Source organism: Ictidomys tridecemlineatus, chromosome 5 (assembly GCF_052094955.1).
Source record: "Ictidomys tridecemlineatus isolate mIctTri1 chromosome 5, mIctTri1.hap1, whole genome shotgun sequence".
NCBI lineage: Eukaryota > Metazoa > Chordata > Mammalia > Rodentia > Sciuridae > Ictidomys > Ictidomys tridecemlineatus.
Genome location: NC_135481.1, coordinates 158134080 through 158146594, shown reverse-complemented (window position 1 = coordinate 158146594; position 12515 = coordinate 158134080). Strand labels below are relative to the sequence as shown.

Here is a 12515-nt window from a genome sequence, read left to right as displayed (position 1 = left end):
ACTTAAAACCTAGGGACTAGACTGTCATTTTTGAAATGGCTTCCCCTGAAGTGAAATTTCTGCTTAGGTGCCACCAACTCATTTAGTTCCATAGCATGTTCCCTTTCCCTGGTTTTTACCTTTCCCCCTTTCTTTTCTTAACCATTAGTATTCTCTTAACCCCCTCCCATCAATATCCAGTTTAGGATAACTCCCCACCCTACCACTTGAGCCTCTAAATGGGAAAAGCCAAGAGTGTTAAGAAGGATATGGGCCAGCCTCTGTGCACTGCTAGTTATCTCCAATCACTTTCCTTCCATTTGACGTTGATGATTTCAGTATGTGATGCACAGCAGCATTTACAGCAAGACACAGTGCTTTTTGAGATAATCTGTAACAGATTAATTAATGCATGTGACTCTGGAAATGATATTTCTGCTTGTGAAATCATCATTGCGCACACATAACCGTTTGGAAAGTGACTCTTACTCTGAAAGCATGGGGGCTGCTGTTCTTAATAGCCCAATATGAATATTTTGGTGTGGATGAAAAGTTTGGAATTTAGTCTTATTTTAAAGACTCTGTGATTTAGAGAGGATGAGTGATTGACTTAAAGTCACACAACAATGAGGAGTAGAGGAAAAACCAACCTGAAGTGACTGACTCTGTTCTCACCTCTGTTCCCTGGTATCTGTTCCCACAATGTGTGTATAGCTTGTAATACTTATAAAATCCCCTAGGGGGGTACTTTTATAATGATCAAAGGTAATATTTTTATTTATTTACATTGAAAGCCGTATAGTGATTATTCAAGATAACATTTCAGTAGCTTGTTTTCTAACACATATTGATCTCCTTCTCCCTTATAATAAGGAAAGTTATTTTCCCAAACCAAATAGAGATGTGTAATACTTATTTTATGTAATGTTACATAACATTTCTAATCATATGGATCTGAGATCCCTTTCTTGTCTTCTAACCAAAGTCAGATTTGGTTATATACCGAAAAGTTTTAGTTATAGACTGAAAAGGTTTTCAGTAGATTCGGTATTTGGTTACCTGCAGTATAGAAAAGAATCTATACTGTTTTGTTTCCCCCCTGTGGAGATGGAACATGAGGGTTGTTTAATTTAAATCAGAAAAGGTTAGTGCTGGGATCAATAAAAATCATAATTCTAACAACAACTAAAGCAACAATAACTAGAATTTGGTGGACTCTTAAGTGTCAAGCACTATACTAAGTATACCTTATATGCATTGCTCTATTTAATCTGCACCCTTTTCAGACATGTGAGCCTTCAGCAGTGGAGAAAGACAAGTCTCAGGTGCCCTATTTAGTTGCTGTGGACGAAGACCTCATTTTTGATCTCTTTTCAAAGCCAATTGAAGTAAGGTGTTAAATTTGCGTACAAGAATTTTTTTATATATTTGCAATAAAGATGGATTACTTTGTATATTTTGAGTGGTTTAAAGGGGTTTCATTTTTCTTTGATAAGCCATCTTTTTCTAGAAGGGGTTCCAACTTAGTGCTCACTGTAGACATCCTCTCTAGAAGGTTTTCAGTGAGTGAACAGTGATTAAGAAAAATATATGTACACACACACAAACACACACACACACATATAATACATGCAAATGTACAGGTCTATATTTTTACAGATATACTGAGTTTTTTCTGTGCCAGTTACTATTGCTGTGTAACAAATCACCCCCAAACTTAGTAATATAAAATAGCCAGTTTTTTTTTTTCCACGGATACTTTGGATCAGGAATTTGGAAGAGACAGAGTGTGGATAGCTTTTTTCTGCTCCATTATGTCAGGGGCCTCAGCTGGAAAGATTGCAAGGCTGGGCGACTTGACAGCTGGATCTGGAATCATCCAAGGCAGCCTCACGCCCACGTCCGGGGGTTGATGTGGCTATTGGCCCAGACCTACACGTGGCCTCTCCATGTGGCTTAGTTTGAACTTCCTCAGAGCATGGTAGCTTGGTTCCAATAGTGAGTATCCCAGGAGAACAAGGGAGAAGTACATGGCATTTTAATATCTAGCCTCAAAAGCCACATATTGCCACTTCCACTATTTTCTTTTGATCAAGTCAGTGACAGATGTCAGCATAGGTTCAAAGAGTGGGGACACAGAACTACCACTCACTGAAAGGAAAAGTATAGGGTCATACTGTAAGAAGAACATGTGTGCTGGGAGATATAGTTGTGCCTGTCTTTGGAATGTCTAGAGATTTGAAAGAGTCATAACCTAGGAGCAATTGTAGATATTTCCCAAGGTGGACAATGGTGACTAGAACATATACATGCATACATTTATGTATATTCACATGCACATACACATGTTTGCATGCATATTATTTTTGAAATGTCTCCTGATCATGCAACTATTACCTGGTGTGGGGGCCAGAGGTGACATTTGAAGAATGGGTGGCAGTGGAGATTTGGGCTACAAATTTACATTGCAGATCTGAGAGCCTGTCTCTGCCTCTTTGACTTTGTGGCTTCTCATTCCTTAGAGGACTTAAAAAGAGAGCTGCCAGACTCTCCAGCTTCATCGCTCCTCCTCTCACCTTTCCTCTCCTTACTTTACCACTCTGGCTTTTCTTTTGCTTCACAAGAGGTGAAGCCTCAGATCTCTTGCACGTGCTGGAATTGCTGTGTGGGGGACTGCTGAGTTCATCACTACAACCAGTTATTCCTTCACTTCCGGCCATAGGGCCTTCTTGGACAACACCAGGTCCCCCATTGTGTTCTCTAAATACATTGTATTTTTCTTCATAGCATTTATCCCAGTTGGCAATTATGTATATATTTGGTCATGATTTGAGTAACATTCTTCTTCAATAGATTCTGAGCTCCAGGTCAGGGACCCTGTGAACTATCCTCACTTTTGTCACTCTGCTCCATCATAGCTCAAAGATATTTGTTAAATAAAAAGGAAAACATGTTTTTAAAAGTTTGTTAAATTTCAGTACTTTTAATTTCTAGACTGCAGTGCTTATGATAAAAACTGGCTACCTTATGCTAGAAGCCTATTAGCCAGTGCACACTTTAATTTCATAATTTATAATTCTGACCCTATTCCAGCAAATTAGATGTCTGATACCCCATTTTTCCTGGGGTAGTACTAACCTGAAGAAAGGTGGTGTGCTGCCAGGCATGGTGGCACATGCCTGTAATCCCAGCTACTCAGGAGGCTGAGGCAGGAAGGCAGGAGGATTGTAAGTTGGAGGCCATCCTGAGCTACTTGGCATGACTCTGACTCAAAATTAAAAAACAAACAAACAAACAAACAACAACAACAACAACAAAAACGAACTGGGAATCTATCTTACTTCCCCAGCATGCATGAGGTCCTGTGTTCAATCCATGCCAAAAAAAGAAAGAAAGAAAGAAAGAAAAAGGTGTTTCTGCCTGCTGTCAGTTGGGTAAATGGGTTAAATGGCAGGATTTGAACTGAAGCCTACCTGTGTCGAAACTCCATGCTGCTTTACTTTCCAGCCTTGGCTGAGGAGGATGTGACTAGGAGATGGGGAATCACCCTGCCTTTTTCAGTCAACCAAGGAGAGTAACAGAAGGTTGGTTTCATAGAAGCAGTATTTTAGAAACACATTGCTTTTCAACCTTTTCTATTTTCTGCACAAACATATATAGATGTGTCTCTTTCCTCCTGGCTTTTCTTAGCTGCTCATCAACCCAGATTTTTCTCAAAGATTTCCTCTACTTGCAAGCCTTGAATCCTTGTGGGAAGATTTTTTTTTACCCTGGAGGGTTGGCAAAGCCAAAAGAATTGCAAAACCAGCTATTTGCTGAGAATTCCAAGGCCTGGTGGAAGTTGGCGGATAGGACAGGATTTTGGCAAAGTCTCTTTTTCTGTAAGGAGATTTCTTTTCCTTGAGCACAAGAACCACCCATCCTGACATGGGGGTATTAATAGTACATAGTTTTCATAATGGGGAAACTGAGGTATGGAGAGTTCAGAAAATGTACATAGAGTTGCAAAGCAATGGGTTGTGCTGCCAGGAAGGTAATTTGAGATTTTTTTTTTCCTGGTCTATTCCTGCTTTCTGTTTCTATAGTTTATTGGGCAATTATTTTTATTTGTTGTTTGCAATAGTTTAAAACAGGGTTTTATCCTGTAGGATTTGAGAATGTGAAGTGTTAAGGACTGAAGTTGAGGAGTTTTTCTATGAGCCAAGTGGTGATGGGGGGCCATGGGTCTCTTAGGGTTCTGCCTGTTTTCATCGTATTCCTCTTTCTGCTTCAGGGGTGGCTAAGCTTTTCACTGTTGCTGTTTCTGGGGACATCACATCCCTCCTTGGCACCACTGCCCCTTCCCCCCACCCCTGTAAACTGTCCTTTTAAACAAGTCTCTTCAGTGGAACCCTTTGAGGGAGTGCCTGCCTGGATCCCCAAGGGTCTCAAACATAGGGACTTTCGTTGGCTCATTTGTTGTACCCATGGAAGGCCTTTTGCTAGTTGTGGTGTCAGAGATGGGCACCCAGAGTGTCATTCTCCTGGTTTAGTGAAAAGAGAGGCATTGAACAACTAATTTTCAAGAATTATGAGAGATACAAATGAGAAATACACTATGGCATGGGGAAGGTCATGGTGGTCAGTAGAAACTAGAGCTTGAAAATAAAAGGAACTGGATTGATTAAGAATGGGAAATAAAAAAGCAAACTCATAGAAAAGCAGACAGTAAATACAGGCAGGCAGTTTATAAAAATGCAGTTGCAAATGGGCAATTGACATAAGTAAAACATTGTAATCTTAGACATCAACAGGGAAATCTGAAGTTAAAAATAATGAAATACTAGTTTTCAGTTATTAGATAGGCAAAAATAAAATGTGATAATATGGAGTGTTGGTAAAGCTTCTTCTCTCTTTTACTTCAAATGAGGGAATAAATTGGTACCCCAGACACCAAGGGGGACTGCAATAAGGTGATGAGATTTTAGGCAACAACCTTACATGAAGCCATTTAAAGAGATTAATGTATAGAATCGATTGTTATTAAAAACGTGTCAATTTACTCACCATTCTAGAAGGGCTCAGTAAATTGAGGATAAGATAGATGTCAGGACAACTCAGAGGCTTGGAAGGCAGAGACAAGAGGCTTGCAAGTTCATAGCCAGTCTCAGCAATGGTTGAGGAGTTTAGCAACTCAGTGAGACCCTGTCTCTAAATAAAATACAAAAACAAACAAACAAAAACAGGGCTGGGGTTGTGGCTCAGTGTTTGAGTATCCTTAAGTTCAATCCCAGGTACCAAAAAAAAAAAAAAAAAAAGATGTCAGGGCAAGGAGAAAGATTTATTTGGTAAGCTAGCAAGACTGAGAAGAATGTGGACTAGGGTCTTGAAAGACCATTTTAACACAGGTTTTAAATCAACCTTGTGCTTCTAGTTTCAGTCTGAAATGATATACGAGGGATGAGTGCCTAGAAAGGCATAGGTTTTCTTCCTAGCAAACAATTAAAGTGTGGTTAAATACAACAGGGAGGCTGTGGGGCTAGGTTTTCTTTGAACTGTAAGCATAACTACAGGATTAGAATGGTCATATGTGAATTTCTGAAATGTGGGTAGAAATTTAACCTATATTCTCCTGTGTACCATGGAGCAGGTCAGCTGTGACCCTTTGAACTCAGGAGTTTGGGGCCTAGGAGGAGAGCTGGAAGGAATAAGGGAAAGCCTACGCCATTTCTGGAGCTTTCCAAATTGGTGTAAGTTGCTTATTTAAATCATGAAATTTAGCAATTATTCCTTTCTTGTCAATAGCTCTTTCTTCCTAAGAGAGAGTGAACAAATACAGTCAGTTCATCTGTGACCTAGTTTGGGGAATTTCCCTTTTGCAACATTCGCAACATTTCTCTTTATTTTCCCCTGTGTATTTCTACATTGTTTGATGTTAACAAAAGTCGTTTTCACTTTAGTGAGCTGGGCTGCCACCGGAATTTAAACCTGAAGAGGACAGGAAAGAACAAAGTGGGTGAGAAGCAGTGTGGGTAAGGAGTGAAAGGAGGTGTCACAGATTGACAAATTGTCAGGAAGTCAGTAGTGCCATTTTCCAGACAGAATGTGAAACAATGAAGTTTGGATATTTTGACTTTGCAAGCTGGTAGAACATCTAGAGATGAGAGTTGAAGATCAAGCTTGTAAGCAGTGGCAGCCACAGAGGAGAATTTGTGAATAGTATACAAGAGGGTGGAAACTGTATCTTTGGTGAGATCTATGGTTGTCAGTCTTCCCTGCAAGTGATAATTACCTGGGTAACTTTGAACCTTACTCATATCCAAGTCTGATCCCCTAGAGATTCTGGTGTAATGCTTTTGCAAGCTGGGCATTGGGGTTTTTTGTTTTTTTTTTTAAAGTGATCCAGTTGGTACCAACATGAAATCAATGCTGAGCACCACTGGATTAGATTAACGTTCAGTATTTACCTTATCACAGCCATGGAAATAAATGTTCTTTGTAACTGAGCTGGGAAGTACACTGTGCTTAATTTTCCTGTGCTGAATGTAAATTAATCTTTGTCTGCTTAGTTTTTGAAATCCAAACTTTTCTCCACTGGCCTTGATCAATCTCCTTTATTTATTTATTTATTATCTATCTATCTATCTATCTATTTATTTATTTATTTATTTGTTTATTTATTTATTAATTAATTTATTTATTTCAGGGCAGGGCATGGAACCTGGGGCCTTGTACGCACTAGAGAACACTCTGAGCTACATTCCCAGCCCTTCCAGTTTCCTCTTAATAAGTACAAAGAATATCATTAATTAAAACTATTACTCAAAAAATTTTTCTTTTAGAATAAGTATTTTCCAGGTTGTCCTGGGCTGTTCTAGTATGGACAGGTTGTTGGTTAAGCTTGCTGTCCAGCTGTCCTCTTGCCATCCTCCTTCAGCTCCATCCTGCACATTTCTTTCTGCTGTCCCTTATGTTAAAAGCCTTGCTTCCTAGAAATAAATAAATATATATTTAAGTGTATATATATATATATATATATATATATATATATATATACTTATTCCTGCATTGCATTTTTGGGGACCACACATTCCAGATGTCTTTTACAATAGGGAGTGTGGAAAGTCAAGGCTAGAGAGACTTCATGTGTTTGAAAATATATTCGTTCTACTGCCACGCTTACTCAGTAGTTAGGCTGTGTCAAAAAATTAGGCTGAACACATTTTCCTTGGGAATTTGAAGGCATTTCATGGATGTCTTCCACCTTCCAGATGCATTTGAGAAGTCTGTTGCTGTCCTAGTTTTTGGTTTTGAAATGTGTTTTCCCCCTCTTAAGAGCATGTGTGTTATTTGATTTTTTTAAAATTCTAATTTGTTATATATGACAGCAGAATGCATTTCAATTCATATTACACATATATAGCATATTTTTTCATATTTTTGGTTGTGCACAATGTAGAGTTACCCTCTTAATATGCTATCTGCTCCTAATGTCAGTCTTGTCACAATTATATGAGTGGGGGAGATCTGTCTTCCTTTATTTCCTGGATCTTTCACCAGATTCTGATAACCGGGAAGTAAATGTCACTCAAGTCTGGGAACTTCCCCTTTTCTCCATCCTCAGTTCTGTCCCTCTTTCTTGATCATTTATTATTTGGATGTTTGACTTCCTGGATTGAGCTTCTAATTTTCTTATTTCTTCATCCATTTCTTTCATCCTTTTGCTCTAATATCTATAGATTTTCTTAACTATGTCTCCCAACTCTGACACCGAGCTCTTAATTTCTGCTATCATATTTTTAATTTTCAAGATCCTTTTTTTCCTTTTGCAAGTTAATTTAAATAGCATCCGTTCCACTTCATTAATATGGTATCATCTCTTTTATCTCTAAGAGTATACATAGTCTCTGAAGCTGTTTTTTCCCTCTCTAGACTCTGATTCTCCAAGTTGCTAATCTTGTGGTTTTGTTCTGTTTTTTTTTTTTTTTTAATATTACGCGCTTTTTTCAAACATCAGGGGGATCTTGGGCATCTGCTAACTACACATCCTTTGGTGGAGCCTTTGCAAAGATGATTGGAATCAGCAAAGGAGGGTCTTGTTGAGTGTGAGTGTCCCTGTAAGGCAATCTCACTGGGTCATTTCATTGGGCAAAGCTCCATGTCTCTAGTTTATCATCTTTATCAGAGGTTGGTCATATTTCCCAGAGAAGGATCTCTCTCTCTCTCTCTCTCTCTCTCTCAATGTTCTGTCTTAAAGGGAAAGACCTGTTACTTCTGGGAAGAGGAGAGAGGAAGAGAGAAAGCTGGTGTTGGGGGAGATTTGCTCAGTGGTAAAGCCTTGCATGTGTGAGACACTGGATTCGATCCTCAGCACCACATAAAAATAAATAAACAAAATAAAGATATTGTGTCCATGTATAACTAAAAAAAAAAACTTAAAAAAAATCTCTTTCCTTCCCAACTATGAGTGTGAGTTTGGAAGGGCTGAGTAATTTATTTGGAGACATTGAAAGACTATTCCAAGTTATTTAAGTCAGCTTGCCTGCCTGCCTTCCTCCCTTCCACCTTACCTTCCTCTTCTCTTTTAACTACTGGCTCAGGAGGCTGAGGTAGGAGAATCACAAGTTCAAAGTCAGCCTCAGTAACTTAGTGAGACTGTCTCCAAAATAAAAGGAAAAAAAAAAAGGGCTTGGGATGTGGCTCAGTGGTTGAGTGCTACTGGGTTCAATCTTGGTTAAAAAAAAAGAAAGACTAACTCTTGGGAGGACTAATAGGGGCAAGAGGAAGGCTTAGTCTTTAGCATATCCTTTTTTAAATTGTAATTTTTTGTTGGGAGATTCATATGCATATTTAAGAATTAATACCCATACATCTATTATATATTTTCCTGGTTTCCTCCACTTGTAACATTTTGAAAATTATAGCATAATATCATCCCCAGGACAGTGATATTGATACCATGTACCCATCTAATTCAGATACTTATTCATGTGTGTGCATTAGGTTCCATATAATTTTATCACCTATATAGATTTGTGTATCTACCACCATAGTCAAGACACTGAACAAGGATCCCTCATGTTACTCTCATGTGACCAAACCCCATGTACTTTTCACTACAAAAGGTGCAGTCCCATAACTTACACCACCTATTTCAATAATAAAGTTAATTGAAAAAATTAGGAATCTAAGAATTAAGGGAAATACCACTCTGAAGGTTATTACCTGCTGCACAAAAAATTGTTTATAAGTTGGGCCAGAGAAAGAAGTGTCAAGCCAATCTGCACTCATAAAATGAGGGCATGGAAAGCTTTTTCAATTCTAGTTTTAATCACTCTCAGATATGTAACCCCAGCTGAGTGCCTGATAAAGGCCACGTGTGTTCTGTTACCGGTTTCTTTGTGATGGATGATTTTCTTTTTCTGTCATTTGCATGATGTTTCTGAATGAAGGCTCCATGGAAGCAGTTTGTTCTGGTAGTTTGTTCATTCAGGCCCCGGAGTCATGTGCATGGCAATGTTACTTTCACCACCATTTGTTTCCTGGAATATTGGAGGTGGAGGCTCACTTAGGGCCTACAGAGGAAAGGGACATACCCTTTCCTAGGTTCATATATGAATACATGACTGAGTGAAGTTCCACATCATGTACAGTCACAAGAATGGGAATTAGAATAAGTTATACTCCATGTGTGTATAATATGTCCAAATACACCCTACTGTCATGTATATCTAAAATGAACAAATAAAAAAAGAGTGTTGTTTAAGCAGAAGTACTGGATGTTACAGCACTTCCAGCTTGCTTTAGGACATAGCTTACATCATTGGCTCATCTTCCTCTGCCTGGATAGTCACTTCATGTAATCATTAGAATGATTGGCTGTTTTGATAATGAGTAGACATTATTTTTTCTTGTCAGGGGTCTTTGAGCTTACAAGTTTTCAACTTTTTTTCCCCCCAATACCTGCTGTTATAATTCTAGGCTGATGTGAACATCAATTCCAAAGGAAAAAAAACTTCCTAGGACCTTAACAACCTAGGTTTTGATAAAATGATGGCTTAGGACCTCCTGAACAGGATTCCAGTTTGATGGTTTAAATTCACAGATGTGTTTGGGGCTCTATGCAGAAAGTAAACTCACTGCACCTACTTTTAATAAATGTAGGCATGAATACAGGTCAAATCTAGTGTTTTCCAAACATCGTGGTCAGTTTCCTCCCTTATATCTATCAAAATTTATACTACAGTGTATATAATATCATAGATCTTACTTTAAAATTTTAAGTTAAAAATTTAATTTTTAAATTAAAAAATATATAAAACAATATATCACCTCCCAAATCTTCCTTGAACTGTCCCTGTGTAGTTACACTTGATCTGATCTGTCTGTCCTCCCTGAACCTGATCTGTTTGTTCTCTATCATTTTTTAAAAAATGTTATAAAACCATTTTTGTATCCTATTCTATAATCTTTTAAAACTTGTTTCTTTTACTCAGTATTGGGTCTCTCCTATTCATCTAAGTCATTTCCTGAATCAATAGTTCATTCTTTTTTTTTTTTTTTCAGTTTGAGGAGTTTGCCATTATAGAGGAAGGTCAAATAGTCACTTATCTGTTGAAAAATATTTGTTGTTTTTAATTTTGGTAATTATGTATACAGGTGCTTTAAATATTTAGATTTAGAATTGTAATTTTTTTTCTTACCTTTTTGTAGTGACTGGGACTTTCAGTACAATGTTGAATTTCAATAGTCATTCATGCCTTGCTCCTGATTAGGGGAGAGACATTTAGTCCTTCAATAGTTATGATGCTTTCTATATGTTTTGCATAGATATTCTTTATTAGGTTGAGGAAGTTTATATCTATTCTTAATTTGCTGAGATTTTTGAATATTGGTGATAGTTATTAAAGTTTGTCAAATGTTTTTTCCTGTGTCAATGATATGCTCATGTGGTTTTTCTTCTTCAGACAATTAACATGGTTTTTGAATATGGAATCATCTTTCCATACCCTGGATAAAATACAAATGATCAGAGTGTGTTTTTCATTTTATATTTCTTGGATTTGATTTGATTGTATTTTGTCGAGGACTTTTGTGTCTGTAATCTCATAAGATATTAGACTCCCATTTTCTTTTCTTGTAGTGTCTTTTTTTTAATTAGATTTATTGTCTATTTTTAACCATATGTTTATTTTTTTATTTGTTCTTTTTAGTTATGCATGAAAATAGAATGTATTTTGACATATCATACACACATGGAATATAGAAATAGAAAAAGCAATCATGAAATTCATCTGGAAAAAATAAGAGACCCAGAATAGCTAAAGCCATCCTTAGCAGAAAGAGTGAAGCATCCCTATACCAGACCTTAAACTATACTACAGAGCAATAATAACAAAGATAACATGGTATTGGCACCAAAACAGACTGGTAGACCAATGGTACAGAATAGAGGACACAGAGACCAACCTACAAAAATCACAATTATCTTATATTAGACAAAGGTGCCAAAATCATGCACTCAAGATAAGACAGCATCTTCAATAAATGGTGCTGGGAAAACTGGGAATCCATATGCAACAAAATGAAATTAAACCCCTATCTCTCACCATGCACAAAACTTAACTCAAAATGGATCAAGGACCTAGGAATTAAACCAAAGACTCTGAGTCTAATAGAAGAAAAAGTAGACCTTAATCTTCATCATGTGAGATTAGGCCCCAACTTCCTTAATAAGACTCCGATAGTGAATTAAAACCAAGAATCAATAAATAGGATGGACTCAAACTTAAAAGTTTGTTCTCAGCAAAAGAAACAATCCTTGAGGTGAACAGAGAGCCTACATCTTGGGAGCAAAGTTTTACCCCTCACACATCAGATAGAGCACCAAACTCTAGGGTATATAAAGAACTCAAAAAGCTAAACACTGAAAAAAACAAATAACCCAATCAACAAATGGGCCAAGGACCTGAACAGACACTTCTCAGAAGAAGATAAACAACCAATCAACAAATATATGAAAAAGATGCTCTTGTAGTGTCTTAATTAGGAAGTATTCCCTCTATTTCTATTTCCTGGAAGAGAATGTAAAGAATCAGTGGATCATGCTTGTTAGCTTGCATTAGACGTTTCTTTATGGCATTAAACTTTAATAATAATAATTTTTAATGTCTAATTAATTGTAATAAAATCACAATTTATTTAACATTACTTTGAGAGGTGTTTATTGAGCATTTAGCCTACACGTGTTACCTACCTTGGCTTTAATCTCCTGTGAACCTATGGTATGTACCCCTGTAGGGTATATACCATATTATCTCTATTTTATATGCAAAGAAAAATAAGACACAGAGTTCAAGCAAATTTCTTAAAGTCACAAGGTTTCTACAGGGCCACATAGAATTTGAATTCCACATCCTTTGGATTTAACTATCCACATCCCATGGACTTAACTATTATATCGTGTTCTTGATTATCTTATAACTTCTTTAGTTAGGCCTCTATGTGAGATATTGAGGTATTTTTCAAGTCCTCATTATGATGAGGTTCTTGTATAG

At 37.2% G+C, this 12515-nt stretch overlaps 1 protein-coding gene across 1 annotated transcript in view; it reads left to right on the top strand.

Moving 5' to 3' along the window:
* Slc24a3 (solute carrier family 24 member 3) overlaps positions 1-12515 on the top strand; it is a 520120-nt gene that overhangs the window by 2156 nt on the left and 505449 nt on the right. The window lies entirely within an intron of this gene.